We start from the raw sequence: 23,827 nt of genomic DNA, 5'->3' as shown, positions 1-23,827 counted from the left end.
GAGATTCTTCGTGAATCTACAGCAATAGATACTGACACTTTGGCACAATGTGCACACAGATACAACTAGAGGAGAAAAGTTGGCTACTGGAGCAGAACCCCAAGGTCCTACTGAGTTGGGGAAAAATGCAGTGTGATGTCAACACTTAGAGAGTTGATTTAACATCTTCTAGATTGACTCTGGTTCCATAGCTCTCTAATGATGCGTTCAGGCCGACTGAGAACCGTGCCGGTGCCCGCACCTAATTGCGAACCGGCCGGCGTGTTCACGCCACAGATCTTGGTGTTCGCGTACCGGAAAGTTGGATCGCAATTCTTGACGGCCTGAAAACCGTATCAGTGTTGAATTAGCACTGCATTTTACTGTGTAGCACTGACAGGAGGAGTACATACGATTATTATTATTATTATCGAAAGAGTTTGTTTAAAATCATATTGCCTTATGGTCCTCCAAAAAGTCTAGTGGTGCACCCCACCCTCTCACCTCAACCTGGTTCAAACATGCTAATCCTCGAACAGTCTTGACAGAGAAAAATGAGCAATTGCGATCGTGATCTTTAAAGGGTTATAAACATATTGATTTCTTCTCCTCCACTCTTACTGTGAGCACGTCTGCGAAGCAAAGCAGGGTTCTTCTACAACATCCCATCACTTCACATCTGAAAGCCAGTCCAAGTGACTTCTGTTTTTTGACATAGAAATGAAAAAGGGAGGAAGGAAATAGAGAGAAAGAAAGAAAGAAAGAGAAAGAAAAAGGCAGACAGACATGGATGAAAAGAGAGAGATGGAGAGACAGATTTGACAGAATAGAGAGGGGGTGGGGGAGAGGGAAAGAAAACACTTTGTCAGTTTCTTAGGAAAAGTCATTTCACAGCTACAGTGAATGAGCAAGCACTTGATGCCCACTACAAAGCAGCCTCAGCAGCAGCAGCAGCCGTGGCTGTGACAGGAGGTGGTGATGGGCAGTGATGTTTGGTGTGTAGAGGCAGAGTTCTCCCGTCACTGTAAGTGACTGGCCGTATTAGCCTTCTGACATGCCCACCTCCCTACAGGCGGAGAGGAGAGGAGAGGAGAGGAGAGCAGAGGAGAGGAGAGGAGAGAAGGCCCTTTGGCAGAATACGCAGAGATGGGGCTGGGAGGGAGGCACGTTGCGTTACTGCACTGCTTATTTGTTTTGTTTAATCTACTGTGAGTGTATTATTTTGTTTGTTTTGTTTTGATGATGACTTGAAAGACAATGAGAGAGAAACAATGATTTGTATGCGCCTGAGTCTTACCTACTCTTATTGTTTAGCTATATGGCTGGGGGTTTTGACCTAATGCAGGAATGTTTTCCATCAGTCTCTTGTTCAAAGGCGTTATACAGCAAAGAAACACTTGTTTTTTTATCAACCTTTCCTCGCTTTTAAACAACTGTAGGCCTACATTTCAGTGCATTATTAACCAACTGTTACTGAGTATTTGATGAAGGTGTATGTGTGTGAAAGGATGTGTAAGGAGGTATAAATTGTTTTTGTTGATTCCTCATACTGTGTAATGAAGAAACTTGTCTGTGGCCATGTTAAGATATTCTGAATGTATGTTTGGAATGAGCCACCCAGTAATGCAAAGACAATTCCCTGTTTTTTTTACTGACAATAAAGAATATTAAAATCATCATAATACATTGAACATTATGTTCAAGATTCTTTCCTTTCCAAGTGGTTCTTAGGCAATACAATGTTTTACCGGTATCACATTTTTCTTCAGGTAAAGCACTATTGCTTTGACAGTTCTGTCAAGTACTGAAAAAAAAGGTTCTACTCAGACAAACTGGTACTTTTACTGTTGACTGTAACTGCATGGACCTATATGTTTCTCAACCTTTTTCTGAACAAATGCCATCATAAGTCTCCCAACGCAGCCTTGACCCCATCATAAGCCTGCTAAATAAGTAAAATGGACTAATGCACTTACTTTGCAACTGAGCATCCCCCGTCTCAGCTATAGCATTCTCAATGCCCCCCAAGAGCTCTCTAACGTCCCTTGGGGGGCTGTAGAGCCCCCGTTGAGAAACACTGATCTACTGTATAAAGTAGCCTACCACAGGCTGAGGCATAGCTAGAGGAATGCTGATTCTAGAATCCAAACATTGTCAGCACAGCCTGTCAAAATATGGTCACATCCGTGGCTCAGGTGGCTGGGCACTGGACTGCTATTTGGGCGACCCGGGTTCAATTCCTGACACACACACACACACACACACAAAATTAAAAGAAGGTCACATCTATATTAAAGCATTAAAATGAGTTGAAATGTAATTTCATTAACATGTGTGTCTATGTGTTACGTCTATCTATCTATCTATGCATGTATTACAGTGCCTGTTGTTGTTAGATCGATGTGGTATAAGGTATACGTAATTGTAGCAAGACCATCAAGTGACCAAAATCAGAGAAACTTGACCTTCATGGGCTCTCCTTCACAGTACAAAATGAAAACCGGTGCAACTGCTGTGAGGGTAAGACTTGCCAAGTCAAGGCCAATGTGAAGTCTTAGTGGAGTAGTCCTGAGCAAAATGAAATCCAATTAGTTAGTTTAGTTAGTTATTTACTTTGAATACATTGGAAAAACACCAACTCATTTCATACAATTATTTAATAAACTCAAAAGCAGAGAGCAGAGCCGAAAAGTGGGTTTTAACAAGAATTTTGTTGCTTAGCCAAAGGGTGTCTGGATTTTTTTTATTTGTTAGCTGCGTCTGCAACACCCTGCTCTGTCAGTGCAGGCTGAAGAAAACATGTTGTCGGTATTGCTTGCATTGATCTCTATTATACAGCCTTTTATCAGTCCATAATTGTTGGTACAATTTGCCTACCAAACAGCCTCCCAAAGGATGTGCAGAGTGCCTGCAGAATGAGTCCTGTTTGCCATGCATGCACCTATGAAGGAGGTGCCGATGATGAGATGATGAAATGTATTTGTGTTTGTTTTCATTTGTGTGTGCGTGTGTGTGCGTGTGCGTGTGTGTGTGTGTGTGTGTGTGTGTGTGTGTGTGTGTGTGTGTGTGTGTGTGTGTGTGTGTGTGTGTGTGTGTGTGTGTGTGTGTGTGTGTGTGTGTGTGTTCACTTTCTTCAGATTGTCAGCTTGGGGGTTTATTGGTGTGTGTGTGTGTGGACATGTATCTATTTTTTTCAGATTGTCGGCTTGGGGTTTAGCAGGAGGGGTCTGTGTGTATGCACGCACGCGCTTATGCGGGTGCTAGGGAGTGTGCGTGCGTGTGTATGTGCGCATCTTTTTTTCAGATTGTCAGCTTCGGGTTTAGGAGGAAGGGAGTGCGTGCGTGCGTGCGTGCGTGCGTTCATGTGTGCGTTCATGTGTGCGTGCGTGCTCGTTTTGTCAGATTTTCGGCTCGGGATTTAGGATGTAAGGGAGGAGGGAGTGTGCCAGAAGGGAAAGTCCTCAGTCAGCATCCCTAAATGGGTCAGGCACGTCTCCTGGGGAGTGATCTGTTATCAGTGCAAGGGGGCCAGGCAAGCTGTTATACCAACACACTGCTGCTGCTCTACTCCAGTGATTCTCAAAGTGTGGTCCGGGGACCACTAGTGGTCCGCGACACAGCTCAGGTGGTCCGTAGGGGGATTTCTAATTTTCCAGGACAAGCTAGCAGTAGGCTTTATTTGTAACATTATTACAAAGATAAGCATAGCTGAAGTCTTATTTTCATTACAATAACCACATAATACATGTGAGTAAAAAATAAGTGATCTGCATTGAAATTAGCAGTGTCAAATTAGCACCCGTCAACTGTCAATTCGGTTGACAGGTGGTCCCTGAACATTTTTGGGGGGACAAAGTGGTCCTCGGTCTGAAAAAGTTTGAGAATCACTCCTCTACTCTCATGGGCAGACTGACTACTGTTTGGGTGGAAGGGCTCCAAATATAAACAGCTTTGCTTCCTTTACCAAGCACCTGTACTTTGCAAATTATATACAGTAGAAAGTGATCTGTTGTCAGTGCAAGGGGTTGCACACACACACTGTTATCCTAGCTCATACTGCTGCTGCTCTGTACCTGATGAACAGACAGACTGTTTGGGTGGAAGGTCTCCTATTAAACAGCTTTAGACCTGACTAACAAGCACCAGTACTTTGCAAATGATATATGAAGTACTCTGTTATCAGCATAAAGGTGGCTGTTATCCCAGCACTATCTTTTTAGCCAGACTACTTTTGGGATGGAAGGACTCCAAATATAGACAGCCTTTCTTCCTGACCAAGCGCCTGTACTTTGCAAATGATATATAAAACGATCTGTTATATCGGTGCAAAGGGGCCAACAGGCTGTTACACTACTGCTCCTCATAGCAGATTGACAGCCTGGCTGTCAAAGCCTCCCATAAAACAGCTTTGCCTCCTTTAAGCAAGAAAGGCAGGCTTCCATGCATGGCATGTCTGCTTTTATTAAATGGGAAATGGGGAGTAATGGGACAACATGCTATAACATCCTCAGTCATTATTTGATACGATCCTATTTTTTTACAACTGATACCACATTGGCTCAATTGATGGGTGAATGGGTTTTGTTGTGATTCAAAATACAGCGCCTTTCAAGTCTCGATTGCATGGGAAGATGTGAAGCAAAATGTCGAAAGGCACTGCTGACATCTGTTGGCTAAAGACCTTCCTTACAGGCCCTGTTTGCTTGTACATTTAGATGATCACGTTCACCACCAGATGGAAACATGCCTGTGTTGGAGCAATATGATGATGCAGTCTCTATACACAGATGTGAAACACACACATACTGTATGCACACATGGGGACAACTATAATCTCACTGCTTGCTATTTTCTTTTTTTTAGTATTATGCATTTTAGCATGCGACAAGTAAAACTCATTTCCGCCATTGCCTTTTTAATTGATTTAGGAATTGCTGTTGTAGTTGGAGTGCAGGGCCACTGCTAAGGTTTTGCAGGCCCTAAGCAAAACTGGTCAGGAGCCCCCCTCTTAATGAAATAATAGTAATAATAATTAGAGATGCACCGGTTCCGGATCCGGATCCGGCAGGATAATAGGGTTTTTCACAGGATCTGGATCCAAAAGAATCTTAAGCAGTGGATCCGGTATCCGGCAGGATCCTTAAAATCAGGATCCGGTGCATCTCTAATAATAATCTACTAACTAGTAAATAAATGTTTTGTAATGTTATTCAATATTTTTTTAATGACGTTTTTTAAGTCAAATCTCAATTTAAGAGGCCTTAATTTTGGGGGCAAAGTTGTTGGTGCCCCAAGCACTAGTTGGTGCCCTAAGCACTCTGCGTACTCTGCTTATGTCTTGTGGCGGCCCTGCTGGAGTGTACTAACCTGGCTCACACGCAGATGGATTGTCATCCTGTGCGAGCTCACGAAGTGTAACGAAGATGCACGAAGCACTAGGGGTCTCGCGAGAGCCAGGCTAGGAGTGTACAAGACTGAGCTGTAATTCGAAGCAGGTTGTTTGCTGTTGCCCAGAAAGCGTTTACTCTGGCTGCTGTCGGGTTGAACAAGTCCTCCCTACGTCACAGTGCTCTCCTGTCCGGGTCAGACTGAGACTCAGACTCAGACTTGGCCTCTAGTTGTTTTTCTTGTCCCTGGGATTATGGACTGGGAGATGGAAGTCATATCAGAAATTTTCATCATCCAACCATCCAAACTCTTGTCTCTTGCTCTTGTTGGCTGTTTGTTTAGTGTTGTCTTTTTTATCTCATTCTTTCTCTATATTTTCTCTCGTCATAGTGTATCTGTTGACGATGTATGCCTCAGGCCCCCTTTTTATACGCTCTGTCCATCTGTGTTTGATTTTTCACTCTGGCCTTCTTCAGAGCAATGCCAGTCCTGCTTGAGTCCAAGAGCATGTACTATGAGATTCATCCCATCGTCCTCCCTCATTAACCCACAATCTGATTCACATCATGCACATTGGCCCAGAATCACCCTACTGTACAGACTAAGCATCGCATCTCCTGCAGTATGTCTGGAAGCTCTTGCTGACTGGGGAGTGATTGTGTTTAGTTCCAAGTCTGTTTTTTTCATCTTTTGGATGTAAAGTATGTTCTAGAATCAGAATATATGGATCAGCAGATCTCTGACAAAGGATGGGTTATGGGAAAGAGGTTGAGGTATCCTACTACAGATTATACGGTATTTGTTGCACAAGGCACTACTGCCCAGTCAACACAAAGTAAATTGAGATCTAAGGAGCATGTATTGTATTTGAATCTGACTTGTGTATCAATATGTTCATGAACCTGTCACTTTTCTATTTTATTCTCTATTCCAGGGTTTCCCAAACTGGGGTGCTCGGCCTGCCATAATGGGGTGTGGGAGCTAATAAGAGCAATGGTGGATATGTGAGTTTTCATCCAGCATCAATGAACATTAAGTAGTTTTTCATTGTATGGTGAATTGCATGCTGGAAGGGTCCACCTGAAGTGTAGTTTAACTCCTAGATTATTGGAAAAGAGAATTCCCCAAAACAACTGTGCATAATGTTATGGGAAAGAGGTTGAGGTATCCTACTACAGATACGGTATTTGTTGCACAAGGTACTACTTCCCAATCAACACAACATACATTGAGGTCTTAGGAGTATGTAGGCCTATTGTATTTGAATCTGACTTGTGTATGAATATGTTCATGAACCTGTCACTTTTCTATTTTATGTTTTATTTTATGGTGTGGCAAGGTTTCAGTCAGTCCATGATGAACAACTGAACAACTGAAGTGTGTGTGTAATTATTGCCAGTGTGCAGTGTCAATCAATATGCTTAGTTTAACTGCACATTGGAGTTTGGTCAAACACAATTTCAATCTTCTGTGTTAACACTTGCTACACAGATTTTTGCCAACGAAGGACATGACTTTGACTTTGACTAAAGGGAGCCACAAGTGAAGTAACTGGACTGTAGGCTGTGTATGTTTAGTGTGTGCATGAAAAGCCAGTACCGGTCCGCAATTAAAATGCCTGTCTAGTCCGACCGCCTTACCGGCTGTTATTAGGGGCCAAGCAGCGAAGCTGGCGAAGGCCCCTAGTGTTTTAGTTCCCTCATTGACTCCAGTCAAAATTCTTCTCCCTCTGCAAGTCTATGGCAGCCCATAGAACCGTACGTAGGAAAGTTGTGAAAATTGGTACACATATTCGAGGCAGCATCAATATTACCCGCAGCGATTTATAGGTCCCCAGCCCCAACACTCTAGCGCCACCAGCAGGTCAAAGTTGCAGGTACATTTCTGCTTGTAACTTTTGAACCGCTGGTCCAATTTTCAAAAATGTGGTATCCCTGGAATCCTTGGCCCAGGACAAATCTGAGAACTAGTGATGATATTGTACCCTGCGTGTATAGTTTTCCCGCAATTTTGAATTTTGTAAAATTCAATAAAAATGCTATTTTTCCCGCACTTTTTGATCAATTCGCCCGAAACTTGGTACATAGTATCTCTGGACTGAGCTACACATGGGGTCTCAAGGAATATTGGATATCCTTTGTCGTTTAGCCGTGACAGCCAATTAAAATTGTCGTAAAAGTGGCAAAACAGGAAGTGAGGTCATATCTCAGTAACCGTTTGTCGAATTAGGCTAGGATTCTTTACACACACAGAAGTCCATCCCATGACCCACCACAAAAAAAAATCAAATCCCCAGCTCAAACTCTGTAGCGCCACCAGCAGGTCAAAATTTTAGTTACATTTTTGCCTGTATCTTTTTAACCGTACTCCCAATTTTCAAAATATTGGTACACAGGTCATCTTCACACTATGTTGCACCCAGGTATGGATTTTCGTAACGATTGAAAAAACTATCAACTCACAGTAGCCATTCAAAATTGTGGAAAGAATGGAGGGATTTTTCTCATCTCTCTGTCCCCTTTGCCAACGGCACCTGCGCACGTTCACTGACACCATTCTCAGCAGGGGGTCTCTGGACACACAAGAGACGAGAGCTTAGGTGTGTGCGTAGTTCTGCTATTGCTCTAGTGTCAACCAAAGCCCCACTGCCCCAGCCCCTGCACATACCCCCCCACCCCCACCCCACACACACAGACAGAGGTAGAGGGAGAGGGAGGGGGAGGGGGAGAGGGAGAGAGAGGGAAGGAGGGAGGGAGGGAGGGAGGGAGAGAGAGAGAGAGAGAGAGAGAGAGAGAGACCATTGTTGTTCTCTCGGTTCCTCTGTCTCTCACACACTCACACACACACACACACACACACACACACACACACACACACACACACACACACACACACACACACACACACACACACACACACACACACACCACACACACACACACACGTTACTTCTATGTACACCAATTCCTCAGACCAGTCTCTCAAAAGACTGGCCAACATTACATTGCAGCCTATAGGATTCTTATGTTTAGGATTTCAAAGACCATATCTATTTTCAGTAGGCTCCTGATTCTTTTCCATAATATTGTATGTCATATAAACAATTTTACTAAATAGAATGATCACAGAGGATTATAATTGCTGTCCAAAAAGCAAGCCACTCAAGTATAGAAATTACTTGCTGATATTTTATAGACTAATTTGAGAGAGATGGAAATGCGTTACTCAATATAAATCAAGGGCAGCACAGGCCCTGCCGCGGCCAACTGGTAGAGCACTCGTCTATCATGCGGCTGACCCGGGTTTGATTCCCAGCCCAGGTCCTTTGCCGACCCTCCCCGTCTCTCTCCCCATTTTCCCCTCCAAGGAATGCACCCCAACATTGGCGAGATTTGGGCCAAAGGGGGCGCTACAGTTCCTTCTGTTGCCGTGGCAACTTTGCCAAGTTTACTGCTTGGCCCCGCATTGCTGCTTGCAGCTATATTTTGATTTCAAATTACACAGGATATGATGTTTTGAATCCAAAATGCCTAGGGTCTGTGCAAGGCCAGCTTACCATCTTCCCTAATGCATGTACTGATTCATGGCCACATACCTGAATGACGGAATTTCACACTCAGAAAAGAAATGAGTTTGGGCATTTCTATATTTTATAGATATTCCCTTACACAGGATATAGAAAACGTGTAACCAGTTTGGCAGCCCATGTAATGGACTGTTCCAGAGTATTGTATCGACTAGGCTCAATTTACTGAGATTGGGAAAGCACTAGTGCCGCTTATTCAAGTACATGTACCAGGCTTGTACGAAATTCCGAATGGAAAGAATTTCAATTCAAAGTAATGCCATAATACGAACACTAGGTGGTGGTGTTCTATGTACTTTCAATGGGTGGTGTAGGTTAAATTCAAAGAAATTCAAGGTAATGGCACCACCTAGTGTTCGTATTATGGCATGATTTTGAATGGAAATTCATTCAATTCGGAATTTCGTACAAGCCTGACATGCACAGATGTATGGCCAAATACCTGACTGAAGGATTTTCACAGTCAGAAAATTCAAGGGCAGTTATCAGGCCTGTGATGGACACTTCCAGTGCACTGTTAAAGTCAGGTCCAATTTACTTGTAGGTCTATACTTAGATTAAGAAGCACCATTTATTAGTCGCAGTTAGAGACAAACTTTCCATTAGGCAAACCTAGGCAATTGCCTAGGGCCCCAACTAAATACGTCCTCCACAGGGGCCCCAACTGTCACACCAGGTGCGGTAAACACACACAAAAAAGCAGACTGGATCTTAATTTTGTCACTTATGTAAAGTAATCAAAGATCTATACGAGACAAAAGACTTCAATTGCACCAAAATACAGAATTTTATGTCTATATGATGACTTTTGAGGGCCCCATGTTTATATTCTGCCTAGGGCCCCAAAATGGCTAGACCCGCCCCTGGTCACAGTGTAATTGGTTGATATGATTGTGACCTTCCTACAGTTATGTTTTGTTTTCCTGTTGCTTTATACCTGATCGGTAAACATGGTTTGTTTGTGCAGATCAATGACGAGAGATCGGTGTGCATTATCAATTAGGCTGAGCCTCTCGATGTAACCTACAGCTTCCCAGTCCTGCGAGAAATAAAGAATACTGTTTAACTGTGGAATACTACTTTAAAAACAAGCTTGTGGTTAGATTTTATATTGAGTTATTCAGGAAGTCTGATTTCAGGTGAGAGAAGGAGAAAAAAAAACGTAGTGCAGAAATGGTTTCAATTTGCATAAGCAATTATGTATCTCGCCTAGGGCACATTGCAAAACACTCCTAACCTTGAAACATGAAATGCCTTCTTGATTAATAAAAGTGGGGTGGAAACTAAACAGAGCAAAACATTGTAAAATCAGATTCTTGACTGTCTCACGCTCCTTGTCAGACATACATAAACATCTATGTGTACACACACACACACACACACACACACACACACACACACACACACACACACACACACACACACACACACACACACACACACACACACACACACACACACACACACAGGGAAGCCGAGTGAAGGGGACAAAGGGGTCACTTGTCCCGGGCCCAAGGAGAGAGGGGGCCCATAATTGGATCATCATTACATTGTATGTATTGGATTTGGGGCCCTTTCAGATGTCTTTGTCCCGGGCACAGACAATGCTGTCAGCGGCCCTGCACACACACACACAGCCTGCCTCAGTCATGTAGGGTATTGTATCGGCCAAAATGGCCATATTGCCTCGACTGTATTTTCCCACAACTACAGTATTCACATGCACACATGGGCAACTCAACATATCCTGCGGGACTTTTGACAAAGGCAGATTACTCATTTTGACTTCAATCAGATGTGTGTTTTTTTTCTTGCAACTTTTAAAAGGAAGCATTGTTTGCAGAGTTTATTTAATGCCAACCTACAAGAAGCAGCAATTGGAAACATATGTCTCTCTCTCCTTCTCTCCTTCTCTCTCTCTCTCTCTCTCTCTCTCTCTCTCTCTCTCTCTCTCTCTCTCTCTCTCTCTCTCTCGAACATTGAACAGTAACGCTTGTTGGAAACGGGGATTGAGCTGGGTGGGTATTCTGTACGTCTATTTCTTTATTCCAGAGAGGGGGGGTGCATATTATTAGCTAGACCAACAAGCTCAGTATCCATTCTTCAACGGAACCCACCACACCACAGTGGACCGGGTTGTATTAGAAGAACACACTTGCAATACCTTTGACCTACATAGAATCCCATTCTTTTCCCATTTCACACACACACACACACACACACACACACACACACACACACACACACACACACACACACACACACACACACACACACACACACACACACACACACACACACACACACACACACACACACACACACACACGCTCACACACACACACACACACACACACACACACACACACACACACACACACACACACACACACACACACACACACACACACACACACACACACACACACACGTTTCTTCCTCTACCTCAAAACACATGCCTTGTTAATCTCAAGTCATTTTCCTGCTATGCATACAGTAGGTATGCCATAGACTGAATGGCACTACCTGAGTGTAATGTACTGCAGTGGTTCCCAACCTATGGGTCGGGACCCCCCTTATGGGTCGCCAAAGATCTACAGGGGTGTCGCGGAGCCCTCTTGATTTTAAGGGGTTTCGTTTTAAATATATATAGCCCATGTTGAATAAAAGACAAAGCATTTAACTAATAAATAGACGCAACAAATTGTAAGTGCTACATTAAACATTTATTCTATATTTGACCAAAGACGAATTGAGGAATAAAATAACTAAAATAAGTTTTCGCAGGAAACGGAGGGCATCTTGTGACTCTGTCTCGGGCGGGCGCTCGCGTGGTTGGGTCACCAAAGCTTACAATGGTAAAAACATGGGTCCCTTAAGAAAAAGGTTGGGAACCACTGATGTACTGTGTGGTGGTATAGGAAAACAGACCACCAGGATGGCTGAGTCAGCCAGTCACGTACAGTACAGCACAGCACAGCAGGGCCGGCGCTAAACATGGGCTTACTAGTTAATTGCCTAGGGCACCAAATGTCTTGAGGGCACCATAATAATAACCAAAATTCCCACACGATAGATAATAGAGTTCATTACCGAGCTCAGTAGGGTTCATTCGTGGGCACCCAGTATATGTATGCTATGTATGTAGATCTGTGGTATATCATATGAAACTGATGTCATGTTTTGAAAAATGAACAAAAAGCCATATGTGCATGTATATAGGCTACTGTGCGTAAAACAGGGGCAATGAGGCTGCTTGCCTAGGGCAACACACTGACTAGAACCAGCCCCGCAGTACAGACAAGGAGTTCTCGCCAGGCCCCCTTGGCCCAGGTGGCTGACCCCGTGTAATGTTTTGAGAAATATTACCGGTTTGATTACTTTGCAGAGCCAATAAGACAGATTCTCATCTCACACACATGCTTTGTCAAGCTGGTTAGTACTAAAATCACAGTTTCGATATTTATATACTGTGCACACAAGGCAAGAGGAAAGTTCAAATTAAAGCAAGCATGCATGCACAGGAAAGACCCGATATCCATTTCAACCAGTTTGATTGACACCGGGGTCTGTAGAGGTAAATGAAAAGTTAATCTGTTTGACCAAACAAGTGCATTTCCAGCTCACAGCTGTTTATTTAATAGCGTCTTGAGTGCCAAACAGGTACTCAATAATGGATTAAATATGCTATTCTAGTGTATGTTAATCCCTGACAAAGGGATTGTCATTAATTAAAATTAGGGAAGCATTTATCATAATTCCTTGTAATAGTCGAAAACTATTGTAACATGGGTATCTCTTTTCAAAAGGATATGTGATCTTGCTCTGTCTGTCTGTCTGGGTATATCTCTGTGTCTGTGTCTGTCTGTCTGTCTGTCTGTCTGTCTGTCTGTCTGTCTGTCTGTCTGTCTGTCTCTCTCTGTCTCTCTGTCTCTCTGTCTCTCTCTCTCTCTCTCTCTCTCTCTCTCTCTCTCTCTCTCTCTCTCTCTCTCTCTCTCTCTCTCTCTCTCTCTCTCTCTCTCTCTCTCTCCACACTGAAATTCTTCCTGCTCTTTCCCGCAAGAAATCATAGAGATGTCAGTCAGAAAAGAAAAGCCCATTGCATCTGTTGGTAAGTGCATGGGACCAGCAGGGGGCCTCACAGCCCAGGTCATGACCAAATGTCTCAGCTGGGACTGGACTGCCAGACCGCGATAGTGCACCGTCACTGTTTCCACTCAGTCTGTACTCTGTATCATGTTTCTGTATGTATGTAGTCTGTACTCTGTATCATGTTTCTGTATGTATGTAGTCTGTACTCTGTATCATGTTTCTGTATGTATGTAGTCTGTACTCTGTGGCATGTTTCTGTATGTATGTAGTCTGTACTCTGTGGCATGTTTCTGTATGTATGTAGTCTGTACTCTGTATCATGTTTCTGTATGTATGTAGTCTGTACTCTGTATCATGTTTCTGTATGTAGTCTGCACTCTGTATCATGTTTCTGTATGTATGTAGTCTGTACTCTGTATCATGTTTCTGTATGTATGTAGTCTGTACTCTGTGGCATGTTTCTGTATGTATGTAGTCTGTACTCTGTGGCATGTTTCTGTATGTATGTAGTCTGTACTCTGTGGCATGTTTCTGTATGTATGTAGTCTGTACTCTGTGGCATGTTTCTGTATGTATGTAGTCTGTACTCTGTGGTATGTTTCTGTCTTGACATGATTCTAACAGATGATTCAAAACACAGAAAGCGTATAGGTCTGCAATGTTAGTGTGATTTTAGGTACAGGGTAAATAAATTATAGTACAGTAAGTGTGACATGATTCTAACACGATTCTAACAGATGATTCAGAACACAGAAAGCGTATGGGACTGCAATGTTATTGTAATTTTAGGTCCAGAGTAAATACATTATAGTACAGTAATTGTGATTAAACATGTTTGTTCTTATGACAGATAAACTACTTTATCGTTACAGTTGTACAGTTGAATTAGACTGATACCGGTATGTGCACAGTGAGGCAGCATCAGTGGGTTGCCATCGGACAACATCAATGGACTGTTTTAAATTGAGGGGGGCTGGAAGAAGGTGCAATAATCAATAGAGCAGGGGGTTTTCGTAACCTCGTTTGCGCAGATGGGCCCGTTCATATATTGCTGAAAGGACTGAACTACATCATAGCAACATTGCTATGACATAGCATGAGAGAAGTAACAGATTAAGACTTGGTTATTACAATTGTGGTGACAGTAAGGTTAAAACATAGGCTCTGTGCAAAGGGGTTAAAACGGGAGAGACCCAGCATGGAGTATCACCTCTTAACACCCAGGGAGATATAAGGCTTCCATTGTTATTTTCTATTAGTTACATACCAAAGCACACACCACGTGCCATAAAAATCCTGCCGATTATGTGAAACTAAGGCAGTAAGGGACAGCACTGCAACCGTGTCTGTAAAATTTTGGACGAAAACGAAAAAAGACCCCCAAGGGAACCCGAAACAGGCTCAACGTCACGGGTGATGTAAGGCCTTGAATGTCCTGTGTTGAGTGCCAGCTTTTACTTTCTCTTTCTTTGGCTTTCCCTTTTTCTTTCTTGACACGTTTGGTACCCCATATATGCAGGGCCGCTGACAGCTTTCTCCAGGCCCAGAACAAAGTAGTCGGAAAGCCCCCCCACTCAATACATACAATGCCATGTGGACCCAACTCTGCCCCCAAACCATCCCACCCCACCCCCTCTCCCTGGGCCCGGGACTACTGACCCCCCTGTCAGCTTCCATGCCCATATGTTTCTGGTTAAGACTTACGCTGTCCAGTATCCCCTTTTTATACCAGAGGTGTGCCAGAGCATGGGAAAGGTATAATAATAACACACAACAGGCTTTGGATTTGACCAGTTGCGGTTTCAGGGCCCTTAGCTTTAGAAAGTTAGTTTGGTTTTGATGAGTGACCACTTAGTGTATTGTCAGCAAGCTTTCTTTTACCCTTCTGAATCGAATCAGATGTCACATTGTTTGTTTACCCAACACTGAAACATGTTTTATCTTTTACTGTCCATCTACTGTAATGGATGGTCACCAGGCAGCCTATTAGATAACTCCCCCCCCCCCCCCCCCCAAATCCTTCAAAGAAGCAGTTTAGAGAGAGAGAGAGAGAGAGAGAGAGAGAGAGAGAGAGAGAGAGAGAGAGAGAGAGAGAGAGAGAGAGAGAGAGAGAGAGAGAGAAAGAACGGGGGAAGGAGAGAGAGAGAGAATGAATGTTGGAGAGAGAAATTGAGAAAGAGAGTAAGAAATAGAATGAAAGAAAGAAAGAGGGAAGGAGAGAGAGATAATGAGTGTTGGAGAGAGAGTGTGAGAGAGAAAGAGAGTGAGAGCAAGAGAGAGAGAGAGAGGAGAGAGAGAGTGAAGGCCTATGTATGAGTGTGTGTGTGTGTGTGTGAGAGAGAGAGGGGGGGGGGTAGGGAGAGAAAGAGAGAGACAGAGTGTTTGTTGGAGAGAAAGAGAGAATCTCATACTGGTCCCGTTAAAAATCACCCCCTTGGGTTTGGCAGTGGCATATGGACCAAATTACTACCCCTAGTGAAGTTGACACAGACTTCAGTTCACTGAGCGAGTTGGCGCTGGGGCTGGTCGGGGAGGACCGGGGGAGGGCTGCTGCTACAAGACGCAGTGAAGGCTGCAGGTAGGAGACCTCACACGGACACCTCTTAGCCGGGGAAGGCAGAGAAGCCGACAGGCAGGGACAAAGGGGTCAGTTGTCCCGGGCCCAGGGAGAGAGAGAGGGCCCAGTCCTCATTACACTGTGCTGCACTGTATGTATTGGATGTGGGGGGGCCTTTTCGATTATTTTGTCCCGGGCCCAGCCAAAGCTGTCAGCTGCCCTTGGGGGAAGGATTTCTCATACACCTCCAGGACTTTCAAAGCATGATACTGTATATCAATATAATCAGGAGCTGGACCTCCACAGGTCCCACAGCAGAAACTACAACAGAAAAACACACAGAAGGGAAAACAGTATATTCCTATAGGGATGTTGAAATAAAGAGAATTACACATCAAAATGTGTGTGTGGGGTGCATGGGGGTCAAAAGTGTATGTTTGCCTTTGAACGTACAGTGCAGATTTCCCCACTTTGCAATCCAATACCCATTTCCTCTCTGTAATGTACTTGGACACTTCAGTGAAAGTGATACTTCACAGACGCACACACAGGGATATACTCACCCATTGCACTGTCCCGCTGACTTTTTTCTTACGATTAACCTATTTCCAGGTTTTAAAAACACTGTGCTCTTAGATTTCTTTTAACAGTAACAGAAACTGGATTGGTTTGGGTTTAAAACAAAGTGGGTTTTTCTTCCAGAGCAGCACAGTACTTTATACAACCCATGCCTCCCTGCAGTGATTGTATCAGATGTTTAAACACTGGCTTCAGTCCTGGAGAGCACCATCTGACAACAAATCTAACAGACAGCTTGACTGTATAACTTCATATAATAAAAAAAAGATTGGGACTTATTCATGTGGAAGCCATGGGGAAAAACGCATTATGACGTGCGCACAGTATGAAATGCAGTGTTAAATCGACACTCAGAGAGTATTCTGGGACCACATATACTCCAGAAGATGTTAAATGGACTCAAATTGTCAGTGTTGACCTAACACTGCATTTTACTGTACAGTAGGCCTATCTTCTCTGGATGTGCTGATGAAGGACAGCTGTGTGCGCGCGTGGTCATGTGTGTGTGTGCGCGCGCGTGGGCATGTGTGTGTGTGCGCGCGTCTGTGCATGGGCATGTGTGTGCGTGTGTGTGTCCTTTTAACTCCTATTACAGTAACTATCATGTGTGTTTAGAAAAAGCTGACTAGTCAAATACCAGTCTATGGCACATACTATATTCATTATTCATTCACAGCAGTGGTTAAACTAACGAAGGTTACTCACAATAATTGTGTGTGTGTGTGTGTGTGTGTGTGTGTGTGTGTGTGTGTGTGTGTGTGTGTGTGTGTGTGTGTGTGTGTGTGTGTGTGTGTGTGTGTGTGTGTGTGTGTGTGTGTGTGTGTGTGTGTGTGTGTGTGTGTGTGTGTGTGTGTGTACATACCCATTAGGAGAACACGGTGGTAGTAGATCATGACTTTAAAGGAGCTCTGCAGATACTTAACAACCTGTCATGAGAGGGCTGCCGTTGCGCACTGCACTAGGACCCATATGATCTCCATATGCAGGCTTCATGGCCCATAGGACGGGGACCCAGGTTCGACTCCGACCCAGGTCATATCACAACCTTACTACTCCATCCATCTTTCTCCTCGTCATTTCCTCTTCTAATCTTCACTGACATTATCAAATAAAGGCGCGTAATGCCCAAAAACTATGCTTGTGTCATATTCAGATTAGGGCTGTGCAATATATCGAATCTATATCGTGATATCAACATTGCCGTCAAACAATATCAAATTTTATAATATCGAGTTGAAACGATATTTGTATCATTTGTCTATACTTCCAAAAGGTAGGTTATGCTGAGTGTAATAAGATTCCCCTTCTCTTGAGCCATTGTGAGCACAGAGCAGATTTACTACCCAACACTCATGCAGAACATCACTGTGTTTCTCTATGGTCCTGCACTCGCACTGCTAAAGGGAGGGGAAATGATGAATTGTTTAGCACACATTGTTCGTCTTTAAAATAAATATCTTGTAAAAAAAAAAAATCATTGTATCAATATTGACTGAAATGATCATGATATTGATTTTTCTCATTATCGAGCAGCCCTCATTCAAACGGTGGTTAGGCGGGAATGGGTAATGCGTTGGGTGGTGGTGGAGGTATTGTTTAAGCAAAGCCTGGACTGGACATTTCCCATGTATTGACACATAGCGCTCCCTCACAACTGTTGCTTGTTAGGCCGGCCTTGCACAGGATAAATAAAGTGAAAGGGGGGGGGGAAGGACAGTCCCATTTTAAACGTCAGTAAAATGACTTATGCTCCAGTTACTCAACTCTTTACGTGCATGCATCACAGTGGCTCAGCAGTGAAGACCAGAAACATGTGTGTGCGTGTGTGTGCATGTGTGTGTGTGTGTGTGTGTGTGTGTGTGTGTGTGTGTGTGTGTGTGTGTGTGTGTGTGTGTGTGTGTGTGTGTGTGTGTGTGTGTGTGTGTGTCTGTCTGTCTGTCTGTCTGTGTGTGTGTTAGTGTATGTGTGTGCACGCAAGTACGCGCACATCTGTGTGTGTGTTTTACCGTAATGTCTGTGTGTGTGTGTGTGTGCGCTGTGCATGTGTATGTGTGTGTTTGAGAGGTTGCTTGCTTGTGTTCCCCTTTGGCAAGCCGGTTGGCCTGTTTGGTCTTCATTAACCAAGCTGCTCGACAGTAATACCAGGCCCGCTGACAGCTTTTGCCAGGCCCGTAACAAAATCATCTGAAAGGGCCCCCCCATTCCAACACATGTAGTGTTGTGAAGTGAAAACCCAATTTTGGGCCCCTCTCTGCCTGGGCCCCGGGTTACCTGACCTCTTTGTCTCCCCCGTTGGCTTCCTTGGGTGATAACAATCAGCAGTGCTGCCTGCTTCGTCCACTTCCCCTCCCTCCCTCCATCGCACACACACACACACACACACACACACACACACACACACACACACACACACACACACACACACACACACACACACACACACACACACACACACACACACACACACACACACACACACACACACACACAGGGGGAGTCGAGACGCTTCCCGTTTCCGCGAAACCCAAGGTGGCGCTCGTTAAAAAGTTTACAGTCACGTTTCAAAGAGCCCTGCCAGAGAAGACTCATCGGCTGCACTGATGTGATGTGATGAGCCTTTAAAAATATAGGCCACATGCGTAACACCACTGGGGTATCTGTGTGCGTGCGTGCGTGCGTGCATGCGTGCGTGCGTGCGTGCATGCGTGCGTGCGTGCGTGTGTGTGTGCATGCACGTGTAAGCATGTACTGTATGTGTGTGTGCATTTGGTTAACAGATTTAGAGGCGTCCTTCCAACCTTGTGGTTATGCGTCAAAGGATTCACAGAAGTTAATGCATCGGTCAGGATTTTCATCCCCTCCGTGACATTTGGGCTTTTTTTGTTGGATAATGTACTTTTTCCATAGGCGTATATCTTTATGTAAATCTGCATTTTATGCCGCATGCACAACATAGCATGGCATTCATCCATTCCACAGATGGAACATCTCAAGTGAATCAAACATGGAAGACGAAGAAAATTGGCAAGTCTCACTCTGTCAAGACGTCTTGTGGATAGCAGGGCTGGATTGGGACTCCCCCCCCAAAAAAAGACCCGGGCATTTTTGGCATGGATCAGCCCCTCACACATCTACACCATAATAGTCCACTGCCCTGGCCCTGCCATGGCCAACCGGTAGGGCACTCGCCTGCCAGGCGCCTGACCTGGGTTCGATTCCCGGCCCGGGTCCTTTGCCGACCCCTCCCCGTCTCTCTCCCAACTCGCTTCCTGTCCACCTCTCACACTGTCCTATCAAATAAAGTAAAAAAAAAGACCCAAATAAATAAAAAACAAGTCCGACAGGCGGACAACAGATGCGTCCGTCTATGCCCGTTCTGAACCTTTTTTGCCCAAACGCCCCCTTGGCCTCCTCATAACCTGTCAAGGCAATTTATCAATAAGCCTACCATGTACTGTATAAGCCTGGATTTGAAAAAGTACCATAGGATTTCAACAGTGTTGGGCAAGTTACTGAAAAACTGTAATGCATTGCTGATTACATGTTACTGTCTTTTCAAAATAATCCCTTACACTACATTTAGCAATGTGGGGACCTAAGGCGAATTTAGCTTAGGGGGGCCATCGGTCCATCCCATATCACATTTTTTTTTAACATAAAATCTCTATTTTTGTTAGGCTATTTTTTTTTTAATCACGATTTTTTATTTAAAAAAAAATAAATAATTACAAACATAAAAAACAGGCAAACATTACAATGAATTACAATGAAACATTTCAATGAATAGGCTATTTGCAATTTTGCATAGGCCTACATTAAATAAACTAAAATGTGAAATTCTCTTTTCACTTTAATATGAGAGCAGTGATGTCCCCCCCTCACTGAAGTGTTATTTCATGTGTGTGCATGATGCTGTCACCTATTTGAAGTGACGTTGATGTTGGATTTCATGGAATACTTTTAAATGCCGCTTTGGGAAGAAAACAGAGTAGGCGACAGGTGAACTGTATTTCTGTCAAAACAGTGGTTTGCAGGCGTTTGCGTTTTCACGTGGATATTGTCTTCGTGGACCGTAACAGACAAACCGTAAGTTCCATAAACTAATCAATGAGACATTGGCTACGTGTACATGATGTTTTTAAGTCCGATTTAATAAATGCGATTTAAATAGATCGGATAAAGAGTTATTTTGCGATGTGTATACATGGCACTTTCACTTAAATGCGATTAAACGTCTGGGGAAAATAAAGCATTGCGATTGGACTGAGGACGCACGTGCTGAGCGAGCCAAATAAGGCACGGGGGCGTGGTTCAATGCCACCGAGATGCAGGTCATCTTCCCCACGAAAATCGTTGCCTCAGGCGGACTGAAATCACAACATTTCCCCCTTTCTCCCTGGATCATTTACAATGCTACATTAGCTACCCTGTTAGCATAGAAAAACGAGTGGTCAAATGGTAATGTGGAGTAACTTTGTTGTGCTTCATTACTTTGTGGGGCACTTTTACATCAATATATGGAAGCCACAACATTTATAGTCGCTGAGGGACTTTAAATTAAGCAAAACTTTCATATGAAAATCAACAGGAAGTGCTGCCATGTTTTTCTCACTGGCAAAGAGCTTTTGGTTTGCACGCATGAGCTCCAGGCCAAAACTGAGCGACTGCCACCTTGTGGACACAAGAGGGAATCACAAGAGGGAATCACAATTCAGAAACCCATCACGGGAGGGCGGACGGACGGACGGAAGGACGGACGGACACCAAAGCCTCTTATAGAGATGCGTGGGACGCATCTAATAAATAAAAAATAGTCCACTGCCCAAACAAGCAAACAACAACAACACCGGGAAATGCCCTATATGCCAGATGACCAGTCCAGTCCTGGTGGGTAGTGGAACACAGTTATGTCCAGCAGAAAGGGGGATCCCATCCCAGGGATGGCTTGCATAACGTCTGTCTGTCAGTCCTATAAACACTGTGGCTTTTGTCTCTGGTGCACAGATATACTACACATCCATCTGCATCCGGACTCTTCCAAAACATTATGCTGCCTACACTAGACTGGAAAGACTTTCACAGTTGCCTTCTCATGGGCACCTTCACTGTCAAGGCGAGATTTTTTTTTCCTCTGCTTGTGATAGATGTTAGGGGTTGGTGCAGCCAAAGTGAAGGATTTTGTATTTAAAAAAAAAAAAACGCTAATAAAGATGCAATGTCTGGATTTGGGGGCGATTTCTCTGCTGCTGTCAAGCCTTTAAATGATGGAGAACCTGCCTGAGATGGGATTCAGGGGATCAGATTGTGATGCTAATGCATTTCTATGGTTGTGTTATGTTCCAACACCTAAGGGGTGCATTTCTTGAAACCATAGTTGCTAACGACATTAGCTACTTCGTTGTTTGCAATGCAATTTCCTATTGGCAACTAACCAAGTTGCTAACTGGCTAACAAATACGCCTTCCAGAAATGCACCCCAGGGATGCACTTGTTCACAGTCATTACCCTATCCTTATTAACCAACTTCCACTGTCCACCACAGCTGTGCAAAATAACACATCTGGCCGGAAACTCTGCAGATGTCTGGCAAATACTGTTTTGACATTTCAATGGCAAACTCAATTGAGATTTAATAAACAAATAGTTATTTATTGTTAAGAGTCACGCTCTTTGACTCGAAATGCTATTCAGCCCTGTTTACTACCCAGATGTAACATCCAAAAGTGCCCATGCTGTGAAGCCATTGGGCCTGTCTTTCAGTCTTAGTATAGCCTGGTAAACCAGCGCCACTTGCTGGGACGCCGAAATGGGACTGGGCTCGGATCTGAGAACGTTTTGAACACTGTGCCCTGAGTCTGGCAAACCCAATCACAACGCAGAGATTTGTTTTGAATCAAAGCGGGTGGGGTTTTGAGGGAGTGACGACGAATCTCGCAACACCGTTGGGAAAGCACATCAACGGCAAAGATCGCCAATTGGTCAGAGCGCCGGCACGGTTTGAAAAAACAACAGGTTGTTCTCATCAACAATCTTCGGAGGTATCGTTCATCGGGGCCAGACTAAATTACTCCGGTCTCACATTTAGGCTGGTTTATCAGGCTAGTCTTAGTTGGCAGTGATGAAAGTGGTCTTCATTTTCGTGCTGGACCGGTGCTACAAAATGGCCTGGGTATTTTTTCATGCCCCCTCTAAATTGTGAGCCAATCATTAAGAAAAGATAAAATCCCCAACAGCATCGACCCCTAAGGACTGGTGACTAACCAGGAAATGGTAAATGGACTGCATTTATATTGCGATTCTCCACTCCGTCGAGCACTCCAAGCGCTTTACATGTATGCCTCACATTCACCCATTCATACTCACATTCACACGCCAGTGGCCTTGGCTTCCATGCAGGGTACCACCATGCCACCAGCAGCAATGTGGGGTGAAGTATCTTGCTCAAGGAGACATCGATGGGATTCAGACGTAGTGGGGCTTGAACTTGCAACCCCTTGGTTGCCAAAACAGGCCCCTCACACCAATTGAGCCACCACGGTCCCAGGAAAAGCCCTGTATGCCAGATTGCAAAACAGCCCTGTTTATTTCAGAATTTGAATTGAATTAATTAAATCGCTGATATTTTTAGCTATATAGACATGGCATTTGAGTTGAGCTTCTGAATAAAAGGTTTAGATGTCACTAGCCTATACTGTATGCCTCCCAGCGAGTCTCCTGGGTAGCTATCATTTGCAGACACTCCATCATCTGTGCTGAGGGATTTCAACTCTGCTGGACCGGCTTGCTCCGCCTCTGCGATCGCTTGTAAGGCCTGGGAAACATCTGTTCCAACTGACCTGTGATCTTTTACCTTCCACCTTAAAACCATATTTCTCATCGTGGAGATTTATTTTCATTTGTAATAGCTGCTTCATAGGAGGCCGTCCGAGGCATTTTGGTTAAGGTTAAACAGTGTACCACAGACAAGATCTGTCTGAACAGTTATGGCCAGCGGTGGTGCGACTAGAGTATTTTTGGCCCTCATGTACACACACACACACACAAAGGTAGACAGACAGACGCACACGCACAGACACACAGACACTATTTATCATTATCCCTAATAAATGATAAATGATACTCTAAAAAATCACAGAGACAAACCGACACAGACACAAACACACACGAACACACACACTCCGCCTATCAACAATAACATTAGTAGTTATTAAAACTGCTGGGCCCCTCATAATCATCTCTGACTCTGCACCCGGACACAGCTTGTGTTTAATTCTTATAAATAAAAATAACTGAGAGTTCACCAGCAGTAAATGGTAACTGCTCTCAAACAGTTCAACTTTGTCCCTTATAGTCTGTCTGTCTGCCAGTGAAACTGTACGACCAGTTAAATGAAACCCAAACTTATGCATGTCAACACCGTGCAGCTGTAAAACGTGAACAATGTCTTTTTTTTCCCCCTCAGCTCTCCAGAATCAAAGCAAACTCTGGACACACGTCACCGTAAATGTCTCTCCGTGTAAACAAAGCCTGGCACAGGTGTGCCTGTAGTGTACCCTGCACTTTCATGTCCGACGACGCGCTGTCACCATCACCGTCACCGGCCTCCTCTACGTCCACCTGCGCTCTCTAGATGGGGAGACCCTTCA

The 23,827-nt window shown here is 44.1% G+C and overlaps 1 protein-coding gene across 1 annotated transcript in view; it reads left to right on the top strand.

Moving 5' to 3' along the window:
- Nucleotides 1–23,827, top strand: part of vcanb (versican b) — a 303,281-nt gene that overhangs the window by 159,178 nt on the left and 120,276 nt on the right. The window lies entirely within an intron of this gene.

The sequence above is a fragment of the Engraulis encrasicolus genome, chromosome 11 (genome assembly GCF_034702125.1).
Source record: "Engraulis encrasicolus isolate BLACKSEA-1 chromosome 11, IST_EnEncr_1.0, whole genome shotgun sequence".
Lineage (NCBI taxonomy): Eukaryota > Metazoa > Chordata > Actinopteri > Clupeiformes > Engraulidae > Engraulis > Engraulis encrasicolus.
The sequence above is the reverse complement of the archived record's forward strand: the minus strand, read 5'-3'. Positions and strand labels throughout refer to the sequence as shown.